We start from the raw sequence: 25345 nt of genomic DNA, 5'->3' as shown, positions 1-25345 counted from the left end.
ACTGGAATTTGACACAACATTGTAAAATGATGATAAATCAATAAAAAATTAAAAAAAAAACTTGGTGAAAAAGTCCATTGACTGTCCAGTGCCATGCTGTGCTTTAATCTGAAGGGCAGAAACTACTAAAACATGCCAATCATATCATTCTTATTATCTGTATTTCTGTCTTAAACATTTCTATCTCCTTCTAAGTAGAGATCTGAAAAATGAAGGGCAGAAGATTAGGGTCCAGTCAAGGTGGCAGAGTGGCAGGACCATGAGCTTGCCTCTCCTCACAACTACAAGAAATCCACAAGTGAATGCTAAACAACCATCAAAAAAAAAAAAAAAAAAAAAAAGACTGGAACATAGCAAAAACACAGATCCTCTGCAACTGGAAACATAAAGAGGGAACCACAGCAGGACAGTAGGAGGGGTGTGCTCGTGATATAACTGGGCCCCATACCCATCCCCCACCGTGGGTGACCCACAAGCTGAAGAATAGTTAAGTTGCAGAGGCCCTTCCACAGGAGTGAGAGCTCTAAGCCCCACGTCAGGCTCCCCAGCCTGGGTTCCAGCACTGGGAAGAGAAGGAGACCCCAGGACATCTGGTTTTGAAGGCCAGTGGGACTTGGTGCTGGGAACCCCATGGGACTGGGGGAAACGGAGACTCCATTCGCTTGGGAAGTCTACACGGAATCTCACGTGTGCCAGGTCCAAGGGCAGAGGCAGTGATTTCATAGGAACCTGGGCCAGGTCTGCCTGCTGGATTTTGAGGGTTTCTCGGGATGTGGGGGACGGCTGTGGCTCACCCAGGGGACATAAAAGCTGGCAGAGGACATTCTGGGAGTGTTCATCTATATGAGCTTTCCTGGAGGCTGCCATCTTGATTGGATCATTAGTATCAAGACCTAGCCCCATCCAAAAGCCTGTAGGGAAGTCTCAGAACATACAGGGTGGGAACACAGCCACACCCATCATCAGACATCCTAAGCCACAAAGGCCTCTAGACACGGCCCTACAGCCCTATGTACCAGACGTCCAGGACCAAACCTCATTCAGGAGTGGGCAGGCACCAGCTCCTCCTGCCACGAACCGTAAGCATCTAGTCTAGCCTCATCCACCAGGGGCAGATACTAGAAATAAGAAAACAACAATCCCAAAGCCTGTGGAAGGAATCCACAAACACATAGAAAGACAGATGCAAAGGAGTATCTCCCAGGCCAAGGCACAAGATAAAATCCGAGAAGAAGAAATAAGCGATAAGGAGATAAGCAATTTATCTGAGAAAGAGTTTACAGTAATGATGGTGACGATGTTCAGAGAACTCAAGAGAAGTATAGATGCACAGAGCGAAGTCTTTAGCAAACAGTTGGAAAATATAAAGAATACCCAGAGTTTAAGAATAAAATCACTGAAATTAATAACACACTAGAGGGAACCAAGAATAGACTAAATGAGGCAGAAGAACACATCAGTGAGCTAGAAGACAGATCAGTGGAAATCACTACTTCCGAACAGAAAACAGAAAAAAGAAAAAAAGGGAATGAGAATAGTTTAAGAGAACTCTGGGACAACATGAAACACTCTAACATTCACATCCCAGAAAGAGAAGAGAGAGAGAAAGGACCTGAGAAAATTTTTGGAGCAAGAATCACTGAAAACCTCCCCAACTTAGGAAAGGAAACAGTCACCCAAGTCCAGGAAGCGCAGAAAGTACCACAAAGGATCGATCCAAAGCGGAACACACCAAGGCACATAGTCATCAAATTGACAACAATTAAGGATAAGGAGAAAATATGAAAATTAGCAAGAGAAAAGCAACAAATAACATATAAGGGAACTCCCATAAGGTTATGGGCTGATTTTTCAGTAGAAACTCTACAGGCCAGAAAGGAGTGGCACAATATATTTAAAGTGATGAAAGGGGGAAACTTAAAACTAAGAATACTCTATCCAACAAGCTCTCGTTCAGACTTGGGGAAATCAAAAGCTTCACAGATAAATAAAAGCTGAAAGATTTCAGCACCACCAAACCAGCTTTACAACAAATGTTAAAGGACCTTCTCCAGTCATCAAACCATAAGAAAAGAGAACAAAAAGAGGAAAAAAAAACAAAAACAAAAAAACCTACAAAAGATTGCTTTGGCTGTTCGGGATCTTTTGTGGTTCCTTATAAATTTTGGAATTGTTTGTTCTAGTTCTGTGAGGAATGTTGTCAGTATTTTGACAGGGGTTGCATTGGATCTGTGGATTGCTTTGGGTAGTATGGCCATTTTGATAGTGTTGATTCTTCCAATCCAAGAGCACAAGAAATCTTTCCATTTCTTTGTGTCATTTCAGCTTTCAGAGTATAGGTAACATCCTTGGTTAAGCTGTTTCTAGATGTTTTGTTGTTTTTGATGTAATGGAAATGTCTCTGACAGTTAAAAATTCCAGTTTCTGAAGTGAAAAAAAAAAAAGTGAATGAAGGGCCACAAATGGCAAAGCATCCTTCTTTCTTACAAGTGAGTTGTATTCCATTACACATATGTGTGCTGCATCTTCATTATCTATTCAACTATTGATGTGCACTTAGGAAGCTTCCATATCTTGGCAATTATAAATAATGTTGCTGTTAATAGCAAGGTATATGTATCTTTTTGAATTAATTTTTATTTTGTGGTTGGCTTTATTCCTTTGATAACAATTTAAGTTTAAAAAGCTAAAGCTCTAAACATTCTTAGAAACAATGAACAGTACATAAATGTAAATTTAAAAATATATGTGCAGTAGGGGAAAAAAAAAAGAGCTATCAAGCCATAAAAGACATGGAAGAAATTTAAAAGACATATTACTAAATGAAAACAGGCAGTCTGAAAAGGCTACAAACTGTATGATTCCAACTAAATGACATTCTGGAAAAGGCACAGCTACAGATACAATAAAAAGATCATGGTTTCCAGGGGTTTGAGAAGAGAGAGGGAGGGAGGATGAATAGATGGAGCACAAGGGATTTTTTACGGCAACGAAATTATTCTTTACGATACTATAGTTGTGGCCACATATCTTTACGTATTTGTCAAGCCCACAGAATGTACAACATGAAGAGTGAACTCTAATGTAAACTATGGATTTTGGCTGATAATGTGTTCCTGTTGGTTCATCGATTATACCAAATATACCACACTGATGAGGGATGTTGAGGGTAGGGGAGTTTATATGTGTGGGTGGGGAGGGCTTTGTAGGAACTCTGTATTTTCTGCTCAATTCTGCTGTAAACCTGAAACTGCTCTAAAAAAAATGAAGTCTGTTTAAAAAAAAAAAAAAGAGCAGAACCAAAAGTCAAAACAAAACAAAAAAACATTTTCCACCTGGGAACTGTTAACCTGTGGGTAAGGATGCAAAGATTTCTTTTTCAAGCACCTTTAATGATGTCTGAATATTTTTTAACATGTCTTTTGGAACAGCCTTTAAAAATAAAGATGGATTTGTATTCCTAATATGGAAGTATCTCCAAGATATACATTTAAAGAACAAATATGCAGATCTTACTGTAAGATCCTTTTTGTAAAAATTTAAATTACACTTTTTCTTTTTTTGGAGGGTATAGTGAAGCTTTTTACAGGAGTTGGTTTTATGCCCGGCATGCTTCCCAAATAACCTGAAGTTACAGTGTTTGTAGCGTGCATCAGGCATTTCAACTTTGGTTTTACAACACTAGCTGGCATTATACCAATTTTCCAGCCAAAAACTAGTAGAAAAAATGAATTAAATATCAAGAAAAACTTGTTTGAAGACATCAAAACTACCAAGACATCCAGAACATGAGGCCATAGATTCCAGAGACAGGAAACGTGAAGAGTAGAAAGTTCAACCTAATTTAGTATTTGGCTCCACTTTTCCCCCTCAAAGTATCTGCCTATTTGGAAGTGGAAGACAAGAGGCTTAAGAAGTTGAAGAGCTTCTCAGAAGACTGGAGAGATGAAAGGTGGACTTCAGAGCCCACTAAGGAAGAGAGGGCCCGGTAAATAATTCAGATTCTCAGTTGGGACCCACTGTAAGAAACAGGAAATGTGCCTCAAGAAGACTGAAACTTCTCCAGGATAGACCAGTTGTTAGGCCACAAAACAAGTCTCAAATGTACAAAGACTAAAATAGAAAGTATCTTTTCCAATCACAATGAAATGAAACTAGAAATTAAAAGAAGGAAAACTAGAAAATTCACAAATATGTAAAAATTCAATAACACATTCTTAAATAACCAATGGTCAAAAAAAGGAAATTAGAAAGTATCTTAAGACATAGAAAATAGAAATACAACATACCAAAATTTATGAGATGCACTGAAAACAGTCTAAGAGGGAAATGTATAGCTATTCATGTACACTTAAATTAAAAAAAGAAAAAGTACCTCTAATCAACAACTTAATTTAATCTCTTGAGATATGAAGGCCAGGGGCGGGGGGGGGGGTGCGTCGGGACAAACCAAACCCAAAGCTAGCACAAGGAAGGAAATAATAAAGATGAGAGCAAAGATAAATAAAACAGAATATAGAAAAACCAAGATTTAATACTTCAAAAAGATCAATAAAATTGACAAAGCTGTGGCTAGATTTTAACTAAGAAAAAAGAGAAACAAAATGAAAATGGAGACATTACTAATTTTACAGAAATAAAAATTATAGGAAATACAATGAACACCTAAATGTACACCAACAAACTGGATAATCCAGATAAATGGACAAATTCCCAGAAACATACAAGGTATCAAGACTAAATCAAGAAACAAAATCTGAATAGACTATATTAGTATGATTAGTGAAAAGACTGAATCAGTAATCAAAAACCTCCCAACAAAGAAAAGCCCAGGACCAGATGGCTTTACTGGTGAATTTAAAGAACTAACACCAATCCTTCTCAAATTTGTCCCAAAAATTGAAAAAGAGAGGAACATTTTCTAATTCATTCTATGAGGCCAGCATTACCCTGATACCAAAATCAGATAGAGATACCAGAAGAACAACAAAAAAATCTACAGACCAATATCGCTTAAGAATACTGATGAAAAAAAAATCATCAAAAAAAAAGTAGCAAACTGAATTCAACAGTATAGTAAAGGATTATACACCATGACTAAGTGGGATTTATTCATGGAATGAAAGGGTGGTTCAACATGTGAAAATCAAACAATGCAATACACCACATTAACAGAATGAAGGGGGGAAAAACACCTAAACACCTCAATTAATGCAGAAAAAGCATCTGACAAAATTTAACACCCTTTCATGATAGATACCCAACAAACTAGGAAAAGGAAACTATCTCAAAATAATAAAGATCATATATGAAAAACCCACAAGGAACATCATATTCAGTGGTCAAAGACTGAAAGTTTTCAAAACTCTAAGCTCAGGAAGAAGACAAAGATGCCCACTTTTGCCACTTCTATTCACCACAGTACCAGAAATTCCAGCCAGAGCAATTAGGCAAGAAAAAGAAGTAAAAGGCATCCCAGTTGGACAGGAAGAGGCTAAATGATGACTGCTCACATATGACATAATCTTATATGTAGAAAACCCTAAAAATTCTCCCCGTTAGAAACAGAATTCAACAAAGTTGCAAAATACAAAATCAACACACTCAAATCAGCTGTTTTATACACTAACAATCAATGATTAGAAAAGGAAATTAAGAAAACAACTGAATTTACAATAACTTCAGAAAGAACAAAATACTCAGGAATAAAAGCAAGGAAGCAAAAAGACTTATACACTGAAAACTATAAAACACTGCTGAAAGAAATTAAAGAAGACACCAATAAATGAAAAGACATCCTGGGTTCAAGGATTAGAAGATTACTACTGTTGTCAATGCTATTCAAAGTGCTATACAGATTCAATGCAATCCCTATCAAAATCCTAAGAACTTCATTTGCAGAAATCCTAAGAGAATCAGAAAATTCATATGGAATCTTAAGGGATCCCAAACAGTGAGAAAGAACAAAACTGGAGGTCTCACATTTCATGATTTCAAAATTTATTACAAAACCATAGCCACTGAGATAGTATGGTACTGGCGTAAAGAAAGATATAGACCAATGGTACAAAATAGAGCACCTAGAAATAAACCCTTGCAAATACAGTCAAGGAATCTTCAGCAAGGATGAGAAAACTACAAGATGGGAAATATTGTTGGGAAAAGGATTTCCATACGCAAAAGAAAGTAGACTTGTATCTTACACTATGCACAAAAATTAACTCACAATGGATTAAAAAACTAAATGTAAGACCTGAACCTATTAACTCCAAGAAGAAACCACTGGGGACAAGAAACTTCACGACTTTGGATTTGATGATGATTTCATAGGTACTACACCAAAACCACAAGAAACAAAAGCAAAAACAAGACAAATGGAACTACATCTAACTTTAAAATTTCTGTGCGATGGAAATAATCAACAGAATGAGAAAGTACCTATGGAATGGGGGGAAAAAATCTGCAAACTATGTAACTGATAAGGGGCTAGTATCCAGAATATTCAAAGAATTCCTACAACTCAACAACAAAAAAATCAAATAACCCAATTTTCAATTGGGCAAAGGTCTTGAAAAAAGACATTTCTCTAAAGACAGTACAGAAATGGCCAACAAGCATGAAAAGATGCTCAACATCACACTAATCATCAAGGAAATGTAAATTAAAACCACAATTTGACATCATTTTACACCCGTTAAGATGGTCAATATTGAAAAAACAGAAAATGTGTTGGCAAAGACATGGAGTTACTGGAACTCTTGTGCATTGTTGATGGGAATATAAAATAGTGCAGACACTATGGAAAACATTATGAAGGTTCCTCAAGAATTAAAAATAATTCATTTATTTCTGCTTAATCTTTATGATTTCTTTCCTTCTACTAACTTTGGATTTTGTTTGTTCTTCTTTCCCTAGTTGCTTTACATATAAAGTCAGGTTACTTGAGATTTTTCTTGTTTCCTGAGGTTCCTGAGGTTCAATGAAATTAAAACCTGGTTCTTTGAAAAGATAAACAAAATTGATAAACCCTAAGCAAGATTCATCAATAAAAAAGGGGGTCCAAATTAATAAAATCAGAATGAAAGGAGAAAGTTACAACCAACACTACAGACATACAAGGGATCATAAGAGGCTATTATAAGCAACTATATACCAACAAAAAGGACAGTCTAGAAGAAACAGACAATTTCTTAGAAAGGTAGAATTTGCCAAGATTGAACCAGGAAGAAACAGATAATATAAACAGACCAATTACCAGTACTAAAATCAAATCAGTAATTTAAAAAACTCTCAACAAACAAAAGTCCAGGACCAGATGGCTTCACAGACAAATTCTACCAAACATTTAGCGACAAGTTAACATCTATCCTTCTGAAACTATTCCAAAAAATTGCAGAGGAAGGAGTACTTCCAAACTCATTCTATGAGGCCACCATCACCCTGATACCAAAACCAGACAAAGATATAACAAAACAAAAAAAAAAAAGAAGAAAATTATAGGCCATTATCACTGTTGAACATAAATGCAAAAATCCTCAAGAAAATAGTAGCAAACTGACTCCAACGATGCATTAAAAGGATCATACACAATGATCAAATGGTAAAGATTTATCCCAGGGATGTAAGGATTTTTGCAATATCTGCAAATCAATGTGATACACCACATGAACAAACTGAAGAATAAAAACCATATGGTCACCTCAAAAGATGCAGAAAAAGCTTTTGATAAATGCAACATCCATTTATAATAAAAACTCTCCAGAAAGTGGGCATAGAGAGAACATACCCCAACATAATAAAGGCCATATATAACAAACCCATAGTTAACATCATTCTCAATGGTGAAAAGCTGAAAGCATTTCCTCTAAGATCAGGAACAACACAAGGATGCCCACTCTCACCACTTTTATTCAACATAGTTTTGGAAGCCCTAGCTACAGAAATCAAAGACGAAAAGAATTAAAAAGAACCTAAATTGGAAAAGAAGAAGTGAAATTGTCACTATTTGCAGATGACATGATACTACACATAGAAAATCCTAAAGATTTTACCAGAAACTACTAGAGCTCATCAATGAATTCAGTAAAGTTGCAGAATACAAAAATAATATACAGAGATCAACTGCTCTTCTATACATTAACAATGAAATACCAGAAAATGAAATTAAGGAAACAATCCCATTTACCATCACATTAAAAAGAATAAAGTACCTAGGAATAAACCTATCTAAGGAGGCAGACCTGTACTCCAAAAACTGTTAAGATACTGATCAGAGAAACTGAAGACAACACAAACAGATGGAAAGATATACTATGTTATTGGGTTGGAAGAATCAATATATTGTTCAAATGGCCTACTACCCAAGGCAATATGCAGATTCGACGCAATCCCTATTAAATTACCAATGACATTTTTCACAAAACTGGAACAAAAAGTGTTAAAATTTGTACGGAAACACAAAAGACCCCAAGTTGAGATATAAGAATGGAGCTGGGGGAATCATGCTCCCTAACTTCAGACTATACTACAAAGCTACAGTAATCAAAACAGTACAGTACTGGCACAAAAACAGACCACGTATATCAATGGAACAGGATAGAAAGTCCAGAAATAAATTCATGCACTTATGGTCAATTAATCTATGACAAAGAAAGCAAGAATATACAATGGAGAGAAAACAGTCTCTTCAATAAATGGTGCTGGGAAAACTGGACAGCTACATGTAAAAGAATGAAATTGGGGGGGCGAGGGGATGAAATTTATTAAAAAAAAAAAATGAAATTAGAACATTCTCTAACACCATACACAAAAATAAACTCAAGGTAGATTAAAGACCTAAATGTAGTAAGACCAGATACTATAAAACTCCTAGAGGAAAACATAGGCAGAACACTCTCTGACATAAATGTCAGCAATTTTTTTTGAACCAGCCCCTAGAGTAATGGAAATAAAAGCAAATATTTTTAAATGGAAAAAAAAAGGGGACCTAATTAAACTTAAAAGCTTTTACACAGCTAAGGATACCATCAACGAATGAAAAGACAAGCCACAGAATGGAAGAAAATATTTGCAAATAATGTGACCAACAAGAGACTAATTTCTAAAATATACAAACAGCTCATACAGCTTAATATCAAAAAAACAAGCAACCCAATAAAAAATGGGCAGAAGACTTCAATAAACATTTCTCTATTGGTACATGAAAAGAGGCTCAACATCACTAATTATTAGAGAAATGCAAACCGAGACTACAATCAGGTATTACCTCACATCAGTCATAATGGACATCGTTAAAAAGTCTACAAACAATAAATGGTGGAGAGGGTGTAGAGAAAAAGGAACCCTCATACGCTGTTGGTGGCAATGTAAACTGGTGCAGCCACTATGGAGGACAACATGGAGGTTCCTTAAAAAACTAAACATACAACTTACCATATGACCTTGTAATCCCATTCCTGGGTATATAACCTGAGAAAACTCTAATTTGAAAAGACATATGCACCCCAATGTTCATAATACTACTATTTACAATAGCCAAGACATGGAAACAACCTTAAATGTCTACTGAAAGATGAATGGATAAAGAAATGGTATATATATATGTAATGGAATACTACTCAGCCATAAAAAACAGTAAAATAATGCCATTTGCACCAACATGGATGTACCTGGAGATTGTCATTCTAACTGAAATAAGCTAGAAAGAGAAAGAAAAATACCATAAGATATCACTTACATGTGGAATCTAAAAAAAAGACATAAATGAATTTATTTACAAAATAAAAACAGACTCACAGACATACAGAACAAACTATGGTTACCAGAGGGGAAAGGGGGAAGGAAGGGATAAACTAGGAATTCAAGATTTACAGATACTAACTACTGTATAACAAGGAGATAAACAAGTTTATACTGTATAGCACAGGAAACTATATTCAGTATCTTATAGTAACCTATAATGAAAAAGAATATGAAAAGGATATATGTATGTATATGTATGACTGAACCATCACGCTGCACACCAGAAATTGACACAACATTGTAAATTGACTATACTTCATTTTTTAAAGTGGGTGGGGTGAGTGGGAACTACTCAAAATTCCACCAAAAAATTCTGAGTAAAACATATAGTTAAAACAAATAAATGTGGTAATTATAACATTCTGTATTATTAAAATAAACCATCTATTCAATTTGACAGGTTTTCTACTTGGATTATTTTAAAAATAATATAGATTAATTTAGTTAACTTTGACAGGTTTGTCTACCTCTTAGATAATATTAAAAACCTAATATAGTTTAATCAGAAAAAACTTTAAATAGAATTACCATATGATCCAGCAACTCCACTTCCAGACACATATCCAGAAAAAAGGATCTCAAAAAGATACTTGCATACCTAAGTTCACTGCAGCATTATTCACAATAGCCAGGAGGTAGAAGCAACCTGAAGGTCCAATAGTGGATGAATGGATAAAGAAAATGGGGTATATAAATGCAATGGAGTATCATTAAGTCTTAATGGAATAATCTTAAAAATGAAGAAAATCCTGTCATGTGCTATGACACAGAGGAACCTTGAGGGCATTATGCTAAGTGAAATAAGTCAGTCATAAAAAGGCAAATACTGCATGATTCTATTTATATGAGGTATCTAAAGCAGTCAAACTCAGGGGCTCGGAGAAGACGAGGTGAGGTGTTCAGTGAATGCAGTTTCAGTCATGCAGGATAGGGGGTCCAGGGGATCCATTACACAAAACAATGTGCATGTGATTGACAATATCATACTGTATACTTCAAATTGTTGGCAGGGTAAATTTCATGTTATGTGTTTTTGCCACCAAAAAAGAAAAAATTTGGTACTAGGGTAAAGACAGACACAGACCAGTGGAACAGAGAACCCAGAAATGAATCTGTGCATATATATATATATAATACATATATATATATTATATATATAGCGTCAAGTGATTTTCAACAAGGACAACAGGACCCTTATCTTACATCATATACAAAATTAACTCAAAATGGATCAAAACTTAAACGTAAGACGTAAAACTATAAACCTATTATATCATGGACATTAAATTTGGCAATGATTTCTTGGATCAAAAGCATAAGCAACAAAAGTAAAAGAAACTGAAGGATATCAAAATTTTAAACTTCTATTCATCATTAAAAGATACAATCAGTATGAGAAGGCAACCTACAGGATGGGAGAAGATATTTGCAAATGACATATTTGATAAAGGGTTAATATCCAGAATATATAAATAACTCCTACAACAACAAAAAAACCAAACAACTGAATTCAAAAATAGGCAAAAAACTTGAATGGACATTTCTCCAAAAAGGTATACAGTCAATAAACAAACACAGGAAAAGATGCTCAACATCACTGAACATTAGAGAAATGCAAATCAAAACCACAGTGAGATACTACCTCACACTCATTAGGTGAGCTACTACCAAGAAAATAGAAAACAAGTATTGGTAAGGATGTGGAGAAATTATAACAATGTGCACTGCTGGTGGGAATGTAAAATAGTGTAGCCAATATGGAAAATATAATAATGATTCCTAAAAAAATTAAAAATAAAATTACCATGTGATCTAGCAACTCCACTTTTGGGTATATACCCAAAACAATTCAAAGCAGGGGCTCAAACAGATATTTATACACCAATGTTCATAGCAGCATATTTCATATAGCCAAAAGTTGAAAACAACTCAAATGTTCATTGACAGAAGAATGGATAAACAAAATGTGGTATATATATATATACAATGGACTATTATTCAGTCTTAAAAAGGAAGGAAGTTCTATTACATGCTACAGCGTGGATGAACCTTGAGTATATTATGCTAAGTAAAATAAGCCTGACACAAAAGGACAAATATTGTATGATTCCACTTATATCAGGTACCTGCAATAGTTACATTCAAAGAGATAAACTTAGAATTTTGGTTGCCAGGGATCAACGGGAGGGAGAATGGGGAGAGTTACCATTTATTTAATAGGTAGAGTTTCGCTTATAGAAGATAAAAAAAAGTTCTGGAGATGGACTGTGGTGATGGTCATACAGCAATGTGAATGTACTGAAAATCATTGAATTTTACACTTTAAAATGGTTGGAATGGTAAATTTGATGTCACATGTATTTTACCACACAAAAAAAGAAACACAGTTTAGAATCTGCTCAATCCCTTCTTAGGTTAAAAGAATTTGGTCCTATAATAAAGACCTGCCAGAAACAAAAGAAATTATCTCAGGAGAAAAACATTTATTACCTCTTCAACTTTTCATAAACAAATATATCCACTATTTATTAAACAAAAGCAAAAAACGGGGGGGGAGAGGGACAGACAATAGAAAATAACGTATCTAGATAATGGAATTATCAGATGAGAATATGATAACTAAAGTAACTGTGATGTCTTAACCAAAGTAATAAAACTTAACATCACCAATAATGGGACAAACAGATTTTATGTAACTCTTGCTGCGATTCACTGAAAACATTTTTTCATCAATATAGTATTCTTCCAAAAAAAGTTTCAGCTGACTGCAATCATGAGAAAACAACTAGACAAATCCAAATCCAAGTGAGTGGGTCATATTAAAAACAAAGACAAAAATGAGCCTGAACATTTTTTAATGTCACTGTCACTTTAAAAAAAAACAAAACTGGAAACTAGAGACATAACAACTAAAAGCAATGCATTATCCCTGATTGGATCCTGATTAGGGAAAATAAAATTTTTTAAAAGCTAGGTATCTGTAACTGAAATAATTGGGAAATTTGAATAGGGACTGTGTATTTAGACAGTATTATTGTGTATCAATGTTAAATTTCTTAAATGGTTTTAGTTCAGTAGAATGTCCTTGTTCTTACAAGCTAGATGTCAAAATGTTTATAGGGGTACAGCATTATAAGGTCTGCAATTTACTTCCAAAATGTTCTCAGAGAACAGAGAGGAACAGAAAGGAAGTGACAGACAGAAATCAAACACGGACTGTCAAATCGAGGAAAAGGGATTATATCAAGTGTTTACTATACAATTCTTCCAAGTTATAAATTTTTCAAAATAAACAGTTGTGAAAAATTAAATAGCTGATTAATATATTTAAGGAATTAGACAAATTAGTTTCCATTAAGAAATGAAATCTATAAAAAAAAAAACCAAAGACAAATTCTAGAAATGAAAAATACAGTAACTGAAATTAAGACCTAAATGGAAGAGTAAAAAAGCAAATCAGACAACTGAAGAAAAGATTACCATGCTAGAAAACAGGTCAACAGAAAATAAGAGCTGAAGCACAAAGTCAAAAAAGGATAGAAGGTTAAGAATGAGAAGAATGCAAGTGACATGTGGGATACAGTGAAAAAAGTCTAACATATATATAATTGAAATCCCAGAAGGAAAAGAAAAAAATGGGGCAGAAGCACTATTTAAAGATAATGGCTGACATGACATGGAACCAACCTAAATGTCCTTCGACAGATGACTGGATAAAGAAGTTGTGGTATATTTATACAATGGAATACTACTCTGCCATAAAAAATAAAACAATGCCATTTGCAACAACATGGATGGACCTAGAGATCATCATTCTAAGTGAAGTACGCCAGAAAGAGAAAGAAAAATGTCGTATGATATCACTCATATATGGAATCTGGAAACAAACAAAAATAGGCCATCATGAATTCATCTACAAAACAGAAACAGTCTGACAGACTTAGTAAATAATCTTATGGTTACCAGAGAAAGTGGGATGGAAGGGATAATTGGGAGTTTGAGATTTACAAATGTTAGCTACTATATATAAAAATAATTTTTTTTAAAAAAGTTTCTTTTGTATAGCACAGGGAACTATATTCAATATCTTGTAATAACCTTTAACAGAAAAAATGTGAAAATGAATATATATGTGTACATGCATGACTGGGACGTTGTGCTGTATACTAGAGATTGACACATTGTAATTGACTGTACTTCAATAAATAAATTAATTAATTAATTAATAAAAAAAATAAAGAGAATGGCTGAGAAATTTCCAAACCAGTAAAAGATATCAAGGCACAGTTTAAGAAGCTCTATAAACCCTAAGGACAGAAAAACCAAACCTAGGCACATCATAATAACACTGCTAAAAAACTGCTAAAGACAAAAAAGGAAAATCTTAAAGGCCAGAAAAAAAAAAAATGAATTACCTTTAAAGGAATAACAATCAGACCGACAGCTGACTTGTCAAAATTAAAAATGGGAAGCAAATATCTTCAAAGTACTAAAAGAAAATAACTGCCAATTGATTATTTTATACCCAGCAAAAAAAAAAAAATCCTTCCAAAATGCAACAAAATTAAGACATTTTGAGACCAAAAGAAAAAAACGATAAGAGAAGGAGAGTTCATTACCAACAGACCTATAAAAAAGAAAACACTAATGGGTGTTTTTTGGACAAAAGGAAAATAATTCTAGATGGAAACACGGCAATCAGGAAGGAATGAAGAGTACTTGAAAGGCTAAGTATGTGAATAAATATCTATGAACACTGGTTATATAAAGCAGTATCTTGTGGGGTTTAAAATAAATGAATCTATACACCTGAGAGGAATTTCACATCCACCTAAGATGTATAAAGTTGGAAAGAACATTGCTTTTGAGTTAACAATAAACAAAAGCAAATAAACTACAAAACAACTTTTCTTAAATACATCAGAAAGCTGAGGTCCCAGGACAATCAAGCAGACTGAAGCCTAAAGACAGATCTCTCCATGGAGATAGAAGGCAAACACTGGCTCATCTGGGGCAGAACAAAGACAGAAGAGATGTGGGACATCAGACAAGCAGGTAATAAAAACTCAAAGTTATTAACAAATTGATAAAAGACTGAGTGTGGGCCTGTATGGACATATAAAACCCCTGGGAAACATGGACACAAGGGGAGTTCACAACCACCTACAGGCTCTTATCCACAGACCTCCACTAAACACTCAGGACAAAGACCAGGTGGTAGGGTAGGAGACCAGAGAAAACCTCCTTGGTGGTACAGTCCTTGAGGCGAGGAGTAGCCACAACTGCAGAATGGGCACAAAAATTACTGACTGGACCTCCCGAACAAAAGCCATAACCTGTGTGGGAAGGGGAGCAAATCATGCCACCCCAAGGCACACTGCTGTCGCTGTAAGGGTAAAGGAAAAAACCTCTGCCCCTACAGGATAAGGCATAAAACAGTCTTGAGCCCATGATACTGTAGCAATACCACCACAGATGTCTCCTACCACTGAAAAAAGGGCAAACATATTTATTCTGCCCAAAGCCCACCAGATATAAGACAGCATGAATGCCACAGCCACAGAGGAAGACAGAATCACTGAGAAAGCCCCACCAAAGAAAAAAGCGGATCCTGGAACTGCTAAAAACTACAGTAGACAAGGGAAAGAGAGAATGTTTCCGTCTCCTACTCCCCAACACAAACACATACTAAACACATATTCAAACTCCAGAAAGCCACAGATAAAGAGAAAACACTGGAGGAGAACCTTTTACCTTCCTACAAAGGTACCCATGACTGTAACAGTTCAACTGTAGAACTTTATATTGTAATTACTTGGGCCTTTATTCATCTTTTCTAATAGACAGTAAACTCTTCAAAAGTTAAGCACAACCTTAAATCATCTCTGCATCTCTCAAAATGCCCTGGCCACAGAGGCACTTAAACAAATGTGTATTAAATTATTAAACATGAAACAAAATGACAAAATACCATCATCTCGTATGTCTAAAACACCACTTCGTTTTCCCAAAGATAAAGCCCATTCTTTTACTAGGTAGCTGAGATACTTACTGGGTTGGGAGTCAGCTATAAGAACAGAATCCAAAAAAAAAAAAAAAAAAAGAACAGAATCCACAATGTTTAGAGAGAGAAAGGGCAACAGAAAACAAGCAAACCAGTTCTTTAGATAAAGAAAACCAAGGCCCTGAAAGGATGAGACATTTTTCATTCAGGGTCCTCATTTGCAGAATTTCAATAGCCTTATATAGATGGAGCCTTGGTTTTGTTTTGTTTTAAATATATATTTTGTTTTAATGATGAGAAGCTCAGTATTTTCCTAGCCAAAATCTGAAGATTTAAGAATTTCAGAAAAATGAAAATGAAGAGAACCTTAAAGTTTCCTGAAAATGGGAGTCCTTTTTTGGAATGAGCTTATGTAAAATATTACCAGTGTTTCTGAAATAGAGAAAAAGGAAAACAACAGTTAATCCCAAGCAACTAAACAAAATATGGAATTTGCATCTTCTAATGCTCATTATGCTGTTATAGTTTTTTGTTTTTTAACTAAACCAAAATATAGATTGCAGCTATACGTCTTTTCTAGGATATTCCATGAGGAATCAGTCTTAAAAAAATTTCCATATTGCTCCTTGTGTAAATGTATGAAGTAGAACCAAAGTGAAAGAAGAGCTGTCTTCTTATTTCCAGCATCCTTATTTATCTTGATACTGCCTCACCCACTGGTCAAATGTGCCTCTCTTTTCAAATATTTGTCTTTCGGAATAAGAACAAAATACAAGAGTGACTTCTAAAGAAATATGGCAAACTTGAGTATCACACACTACTAAGCAAACTGTCAATGAAAAATTACCCAGGATGATACTGCCAGTAATATATATTAAGGGGTCATAATTTGTCCCTTCATTTTTGAATTCCAGGAGGGTTTAAGAATTATTGGCATCCAAAAACAAGTAATCTTGCTTTGATCACCGAATGATTAAGAAAATGCAACCAAATCCCGATTCCCTAGACACTATATAGTACATTGCTCACTGTTCTCCCCCTCTGCTAAGCTGCAGAAAGAAGAAAAGGAAAAGGAATTCTTTACAAGGAGAGAATAAAGCACTTACACTTCATAGGACTTTCTAGCCACAGATGCCAGGTGCTACCCACTGAAATCCAGGCTTGTACTAAGCTCCACATTTCTGAAAGGACCATCTCAACCGAAGCCTGGGGCTCAGAGTCAGCAGGAGGAAGCTGCAGCTCCCACTAGCAGCACATTTCAAAGAGGCTGCAACAAGAGAACATTTTCCATTTAAGCATCTAATTCCAATCTTCCATTTCACAAAGCAGTAGCAGAACAGGCCTTTATAGCAGACTTTTCAAAAGATATTTCCATGACTATGTGATGAATATGAAGCAGGCTATGGCCCAGCAATCCTTTCACTAACATGCTCTAAAGTCTTTCATTATACTTCACAGCAGATCCTAAAAGTACTTGCCATTTTTTTTCTTTAATGGTGCACTATTGCTCCAAGACTCACTTCTACACCAACAGTTCTAAAACTGCTGAATCAATCGAAATCACTGAGCAGGCCCTCAACAATGGAAGCACACACTCAGGCAGGGGCCTAAGGATTCATTAGCTGCCAAGAATCAGAAACAGATTAGAGTTGCTAGTTAATCCTACACAAAAACTCCTCAAATTAAGCAGCATTACTCAAAATACCTCACTGAAAATGGAAGAGCTCTGGCAAATAGGAAATGAGGTTCTGGAAATACAAATATTTCAATGAGATTTGAAAAGTAACAAATGTGTCAGGTTGCCGTACCTATTTTAAGTATTTCAATTAGTGAATCATATATTTATTAAATAAAGATTTAGAATATACTGGAAGGAGAGAGACTAGGCAGGAGCACAGAGTAAAAAGAACCCCTAAAATAACTACCAGAGAATGCAACATTTTAGACACAAGCCCTGTAATAATGTGGTATTGAGCTACAAAAATCACAATTTCCCAAATCCAGAAAAAATCATTTTCATGAGACATGTAAAGAACAAACAAGTCTAATTAACCTGAAACAGAGAAAGTAACTTCTTAAGTTGGTCAACTATCTTAAGTTTTTTGTTATCTAATCCTTTATGAAAATTTCACAAAGTTAAGACAAATTGCTACATCTGACATAAGTTACTTTCTGATGGTTTTCTTAGCAAGCAAAGAAAATGGTTTGAACAGGTATTAGGAAAAATATAAGCTATAGATTGCAAAAGATCACCATCGCTACCTAAAAATGTTATTTTTCAAAATAACTTGTTTTGCAAAATGGCCTGAAATACAGAAACCATGATGAAATGAAACTTAGCTAATATCTTTACCACAGCAGTGATGAGTAAACAACTCCCACTCCAAAAGAAGAGTAGTAGTGAAAAATAATCATAAAGTTCCTAAAAAACTCCCAGAACCATGGAATACCCATGTATGCAAAAATAACTTTCCTAAAACCAAAAAGTTCTTTTATTTAAGAGACAAGTTCAGCCAACTTACATTTTCACAGCCATCCCCATAATAATTGAATAGATAATTAAAAGGGAGGTATTATTTCCCTTAAGAGGGAAGAGATTCCTGGCTAAAAATAATTCTTTAAAACATCATAAGCCATTCAAAGTCCAGGAGAAATGAATCTTCAAGTCAACTTTGGAAAACTGTAGTGTCCATATGCACTGTTCTATCTTGATCTCAATGAAAGGAATCAGTAAGACCAAATGGCAAGAGCACTGCCCACTGTGGTCTCCTCAGTTTCTGATGAAATCCCAGTGTTTCTGGGACAAGCATTTTCAAACAATCCTGTCATAATGACCTCTGTCAAATAAACTTCGGCTCAAACCTGTAGCTGTTGGTCACACATAATATGGTACAGAGAAGGTTTGCCAAAATTTTTTCATGTCAAGTGTAAAGAATCTCTATCCAAATTAAAAACACTCAGCCACCTATGAATGTGAATATTAATCTCAAATATTATCCTGAAAAAAGATAAATATATCTAGATCCATTAAATCAAGTTGGGTTAGGAGTGACTAAAGCATACATTCCTCGATAATCACTTCACTGTGGGCCTCACTAACTGTACTAGGGAGCCCTGCTTTAAAAGTAGAAAATGCCAAGCTTGAAACCATTTCATTTGAAGCAAATGGATAGCGCATGTAAGGATTTCCTGAAAGCCAAAAATAAAGAAAATGGATTTCCTTTAATCTCTGGTCTCTACTCCTGCCTATCTGAGCAAGTTTTAAAATAACTCATATAAACCTGAAGAATTAGAGTATTATCAGACATATTAAGCATACATTAACACTTTGTTGAAGATTCAAGTTTTTCAATCTTATAGAAATATGAGCTGTCTAGCTTAAGCTATTGTTAAAAAAAAAGGAAGAAAGAAAAAAGCATTATAGTGTTAGAAAACTCTGAATGCTTACGTAAAAATGTACATTTTCCAAGACTAGTTCTAAGTATATTCTTTTGCTTTAGGGCCATCTGTTTAAACGGTATAAACTATGACTGAGACAGAACATACAAACAGTTAATACAGAGAAAAACTGAAGAGTGCTATGGGCTTGAAAAAAATAAGCAAAAACCATAATGTAAACTTTGTTAATAGAAAATTTCTCACCAAAAAAAATAAAATAAAATACAAGTTTCATAATATTTTCATTTTGGGAACTCTACCAGAAAGAGGAAAATTACATCAGTACTTTCAAGGGGTTCTGCATGCCAAATACTACAAAATCATCCCCACTAGCAATCCTGTGAACTTCCAATAAACAGAAATAAAGCTTCTCTCTGGAACTTCACCTGTCAGCAGTAAAATATGCTGTGGTAATATTTCAATACACAGTACAAGCTATGGATATACAGCAGAGGCAACGTGAGCAAGCTCAACTTCCTAGGAATTAAAGTTCAACAGAGCTTAAAATTCTATAAAATCCAGATAAACAACAAGTTCATACTGTATAACACAGGGAACTATATTCAATATCTTGTAGTAAGTTATAGTGAAAAAGAATATGAAAACAAATATATGCATGTTCATGTATGACTGAAGCATTGTGCTGTACACCAGAAATTGATACAACATTGTAAACTGACTATTCTTTAATATAAAATAAAGAAATATCAAAAAAACAGCATGTCAGTTCCTCAAAAACAAACAGAACTATCAAATGATCCAGAAACTCCCATTTTGGATATATACTCAAAATAACTGAAAGCAGGGACTCCAACAGATACTTGTACACCTATGCTCATAACAGCATTATTCACAACAGCCAAAAGGTGGAAGCTACCGAAGTGTGCATTGAAAGATGAATGGATAAACAACATGTGGTACATACATTATTCAGCCTTAAAAAGGGATGAAATTGACACATGACGCATGGATGAACCCTGAGGACAGTATGCTAAGTGAAACAAGTCAGTCACAAAAAGGACAAATACTGTTTGATTCTACTTATATGAGGTTCATAGAGCAGTCAAATTCATGGAGACAAAAAAAGCACAACGGTGGTTGCCAGGGGCTGTAGGGAGGAGGGAATGGAGAATTATTGTTTTACAGGTACACAGTTTTATTTTGGGAAGATGAAAATGTTGTAGAGATGGAAAGTGATGATGACTGCACAACAACATAAATGTACTTAATGCCACTGAACTGCACACCTAATACCGGCTAAACTGATACAGTAAGAAACCTTATTAAACATATTTTCTACTTCCCTCATAAACATCAGTGCAATCAACCTGAAAATATGAAGAAATATCTGGTACTTTTTGGAAGAAAACTATGTTATAATTTTAAAAATGTAACAGTGCCCTGATAATTTTATATCCTGGTTCAAACCATCAACTCTGGTCCAATGCCTGGGAAGACGAGAAATAAACTAGTCCAAATAAAGATGAATGTCACCAGATAACAGACTACCATGTCAACAGAAATATCATAACAAATTCTCATTCACAGCCTCCATTACAACAAGGACATGAAATGTCTATATTTGTGCTGTTCAAGACTTGGAATGTGACAGTGCAAATAAGGAATAGATTTTAACTTTTATTTAGTTTTAACTAACTTTAAGTAGTCCCAATAGCCATCTGACTAGTGGTAATTACATTAGACAATATAGTCAGATTGGTAAACTCTTCAGTAGAAAGGTCTTTGGTTTTATCATTTACTCCCAGTTTCCAGCAATGCAAAGAATACAGTATTCCTAAGTTCACTGAAATAACTGATCCACAGAAGTTGTATAAGAATTTTTTCTATTTTCTAGAAGGCTTGCCTTTCAAAAACATGTTTTAACAGTCACCTGATTAGAGGATGAGAGCAGAAGCATTAAAAGATGTCTAGATTTTCAGATATATCAAATCAATGACTGCACTTGCCACAGAAAAAACAGACTCTAAGTTTTAGAACTAGGCTGAAGAATCAAGAAATTCCAAAGAGGAACATTACTAAGAAAGAAATTTGAAGCTGATACTTCATGACCTATGACCTTTCTAATATATTTAGAAGAAGAAAATTTTCATGGATATATAATAAACTAAACATTACAACACCAACTCAGTCCATCAAAGCATGATTTGATTCCCACTGATTTATGTTTATTCTCTTCATCATTCCTTTTCAGTTTCCTGACTGAACTAGAAACAATAAAACTTTTGAGGTAACCTCTAACCCACAGATTGTGTCTCCTTCTTATTATCTAAATTACAAACTTAGAACAAATGAGTGGCATAACTCATCAGCCCTACAAAAAGATGGTCTTTCCTTCCATTGCTTTCTACACTGTCTACTAATTTTGGTTACTAGAGGTGGACAAAGAAAACTACTAAGTGTTCATAATAGTCCATGTTAAATAGGCTTCAAAATCCATCTCAAAATAAGTTTCTTTCTTTTCAAACACTCTAAAGAGATCAGTGATATCTGCCTGTCACATAAAGCAATAGCTGTAAGTTGTTTCCATGAATTCTGGTAGGAAAAAAGTTCAGAGAAATGAATGTAGATTCTTCAAAAACAGGCTGAAAGAGAAAAGATGTTAACTCCTAGCATGAACTAAACCATACCCAAATTACATCTTTATAGCAAATCTTTTACCATTAGGATTAATATAACTATACTAAATGATTTTAATAAAATTAGTAAAGTGTGGGGTGGATGGAAGTTAAGGATAACAATTTTTCAAAATGTGTATTCTTCAAAATGGTTTTAACATAAACCAGGCAAATTCTATTCCTTTCCAATTTTTTTTTCTTTTTTTTATGATGTGTGTCGGGCCAGGTATTTATTTATATAATGGAGATACTGGGGATTGAACCCAGGACCTTGTGCATGCTAAGCATGTGTTCTACTACTGAGCTATACCCTCCCCCTGTTTCTTACCTATTAAAATTATATTTTAAATTAAATTAAAACACTATACTACTACACTAATATGTTTTGTTACTACACTATAACAGACTTTTGGTTAAAAATGTCACTTAGAGACTACTTTAAGAACGCCTTATTAAGTCAAAAAGTTCCTCTCCCTTGCTGTACCCAAGTTGTTTAAAGTATAAAATGAGGGCAATATAAACTTATCTCATAAAGCTTTTTTTTTCAAAAAAGGTTGGAAAGACTGAAAACAGTATCATAGGAGACTGAATAATAGTTTTTTCAATTACCCATGGATATGTTAGAGAGAAGCAGCAAAAATAAATGAAATTCATAGATAAAGACAAATCTGAGTTATTCATCTGCTTCTACAAGCAGCTAAGCATTCAACAAACATTTGTAAGAACCTGTGTGTCAGGCATCTTGAGCATTTCTTTCTTAATAATCATGGTTTATTCCTTCAACTATGGGTATCAGATTACATAAACAACTAAAAGGATACTACTGTCCGATGGGGGAGAGGAAACATTTTCAATATGGTAAAAAAAAAAAAAAAGATAAACGCAATTAAAGTGCTCTAGGTGTTTGTGGGTTGCGGAGGGCAGAAATGACTTTCAGTAGGAGAGAATAGGTTAAAAGACTCTAAGAAGAAAGAATTTAGGCTAAGCTTTAAAAAGATGGACTAGTTGGATTAGTTTCTTCATTTGAAGACAGAATTGGGAAAGAGTAATAAAAGCACAGAGATAATGAAAAACATCAAAGAAATTATAAAGCTGGACAAAGGCAGCATCCTCTCCCATAACAAAAAAACCATCTGCTCACTATGGGAGATACTATAGCTGTGTGAGTGCTGATGGGAAGGACTCAGCAGAGAGAGTCTGAAGACAGAGGTGAGACACAGGATAACCAAAAGATGAGGTTCCTGAGAATTTGGAAAATAAGATGCAGAGCACTCAGATTTGACAGGAGAAGCAGTTGGATACACATGCTCAAGTCATACCAAATCAAAGGTGAAGGGTTGGTGGTATATTGAAGAAAGTGACAAGGATAGACCCTGGAAAGACAAGATCTAACATAGAAAAAGTAAGGGCCACTCAATGGAGTAAGGTTTTGATGAAATTCAAGAACTACATCTTGTTTAACATGATTAAATTGATTGAACACATCTGTTTGCCCTCAGGGCCCTTACAAAATCAGAGTAAGAAGATTTTTTTTTAAAGAGGGGGTGCCCACAAAGACATAGAGAATGGAAACATGACTGATACTAACAAAACTGGAAACTAGAAAGCTAAAGGGTGAGTGTTAACAGTCAGTCTTAGCAGGTCTAAGAAAGCTGAAATTTGCCTCGAGGCTGGGAGGAAAGAAAGGATGAGACGGGGAATTCAAGGGGCAAACTAAATCATTTTCAAAACCCCAGTAAGGCTCAAGAATTAGAAGTATGAGGTACACCTGGAGACGGATGCACTGGTGGAACAGAAAATAAAGGAATAGGTTCAAAACCTGTACAAGCAGTTAGTTCCCTAGATTTTCTCTCTGACTTGAGTGGCCAGTCTACCATACTATCCACCCACCATCAGAGAAGACTCAAAATTTAGAGAGATTGAAGTAGAGAGACTCTGGACTCTTGGACAAGAGATTCACTAAGGACAGGAGTATCATACTGAAAACATGTTAAATAAATTAAAGCCTACACATTTAGTGGTGAGATCCATCCCTCGACTCATTTTCCTACCTGCTACTGGCAGCCTAGTGTATAACCTCCAGGCAGAAGACTAGAGAACTCTCAGGGTAAAAGTGGTTCAGGAAAAAAGAACAACAGCCAAGACAATGAGAGAGAAGGGGTGAAGGTTTCCTTCTCAAGTATCTGTCAAATGAGGGAGTAATTCAAGAAAAGCTCATGGGATCCAGGATTCAGTGTATCCAAGTCAAGAAAAAGGAAAAGGGAATTCCCTAGGATAGTAAGATCCCCGGACAATAATTATGCAACAGACTTGAAAAACAACTGGGCCAGACTGGGGGTGGTGGGTAGAGGGCTCTCAGGAAAGGTTTCTTTCCACCAAAAAAAAAAAGATAGATTACCAGTGTGAACATAGGAAAAGGATATTTACACCTAGTGACAGAGAGTTTGGGATGAATTACTGTAGATATATAGAAAATGAAGCAAATGTGGAAAAAAAAGAAAAAGGTAACGATTACTATCAGAAAAAAAAAAGTTGCACAAAAAAGAAAATATGACTATGATATATATGTCGCATGGTTAACAATGTGTATGTAATGTGATATACTTACGTTAGAGTGAGGAGGTGTGAATAGATCAACGGGCTCCCGTGTCCCCTAGCTTCTGGATGGGTTTGCCCAATCAGGAATCCCAGGAGAGGTTTAGGAGAATAAGGTATGAATATTTATTCCTCCAGTTTCCTCCCTTCAAAATCATCTCATGCTGGCTGTTTCTTTTCAACTGAAAACTACCACTCTTCCCAAGGCAGCCAACTCCACACTTCTCTTGAGAGTCCAAGTAACCACTTCCTCTTATCCCTTTTGGCTTAGGACTGTCAACAGCTTAGCTACAGGTTACTACACTATCTTGTGCCATACCATATTACACCCACATCTTTATAAATAGTACTTTTATAAAATAAACCCTCATCAACTTATCCTATTCCAAGCATGCCGTCTATTCCTGTTGGGACCTGAATGTAAATAGTGGTGGTGAATATGATGATTATGATGATATAAGGTTGAAACAAAGAGTAGTGGAAAATAAGAAAAAATGATTAATATTTAAATAAAATTACTAATACATTCCAAGCTCTAGGTTCCAAGAACTTCGTTAAGTTCTTTGTAGGTATTAATCCATTTATTCATCACAAATATCCTAAGTGGCAAGTAAAGCTTTTTTCTGTCTGGTTCATTTCCATATACCAAAACCTAGCAGTTGCCGGTACACAGTAAGCACTCAAATATTGATTTAAAACACACACAACAAGAAGCAAGTTTAATAGGGAAGAGCTGACTTTTGATGTGGTGTAGCATTTCTCTTATTTTTACTTTGAAAACTATAAGATCAGGGACTTATGGCTCCCCAGATCACAAAAACTAACTAAACACTAAATAAGATTACACATGAATTCATATGTAGCCTACAGT

At 35.1% G+C, this 25345-nt stretch overlaps 1 protein-coding gene across 2 annotated transcripts in view; it reads right to left on the bottom strand.

Moving 5' to 3' along the window:
• TNPO3 (transportin 3) overlaps positions 1–25345 on the bottom strand; it is an 82853-nt gene that overhangs the window by 55958 nt on the left and 1550 nt on the right. Inside the window, exon 2 of one of the 2 annotated variants that reach the window (XM_031674184.2) lies at positions 16912–17072. The exons of the other annotated variant lie outside the window; for it this stretch is intronic. The gene's annotated coding sequence lies outside the window, so the exon portion shown is untranslated. The remainder of the gene's footprint in view (positions 1–16911; positions 17073–25345) is intronic. 2 annotated transcript variants of the gene reach the window in all.

Source organism: Vicugna pacos, chromosome 7, assembly GCF_048564905.1.
Source record: "Vicugna pacos chromosome 7, VicPac4, whole genome shotgun sequence".
NCBI lineage: Eukaryota > Metazoa > Chordata > Mammalia > Artiodactyla > Camelidae > Vicugna > Vicugna pacos.
The sequence above is the reverse complement of the archived record's forward strand: the minus strand, read 5'-3'. Positions and strand labels throughout refer to the sequence as shown.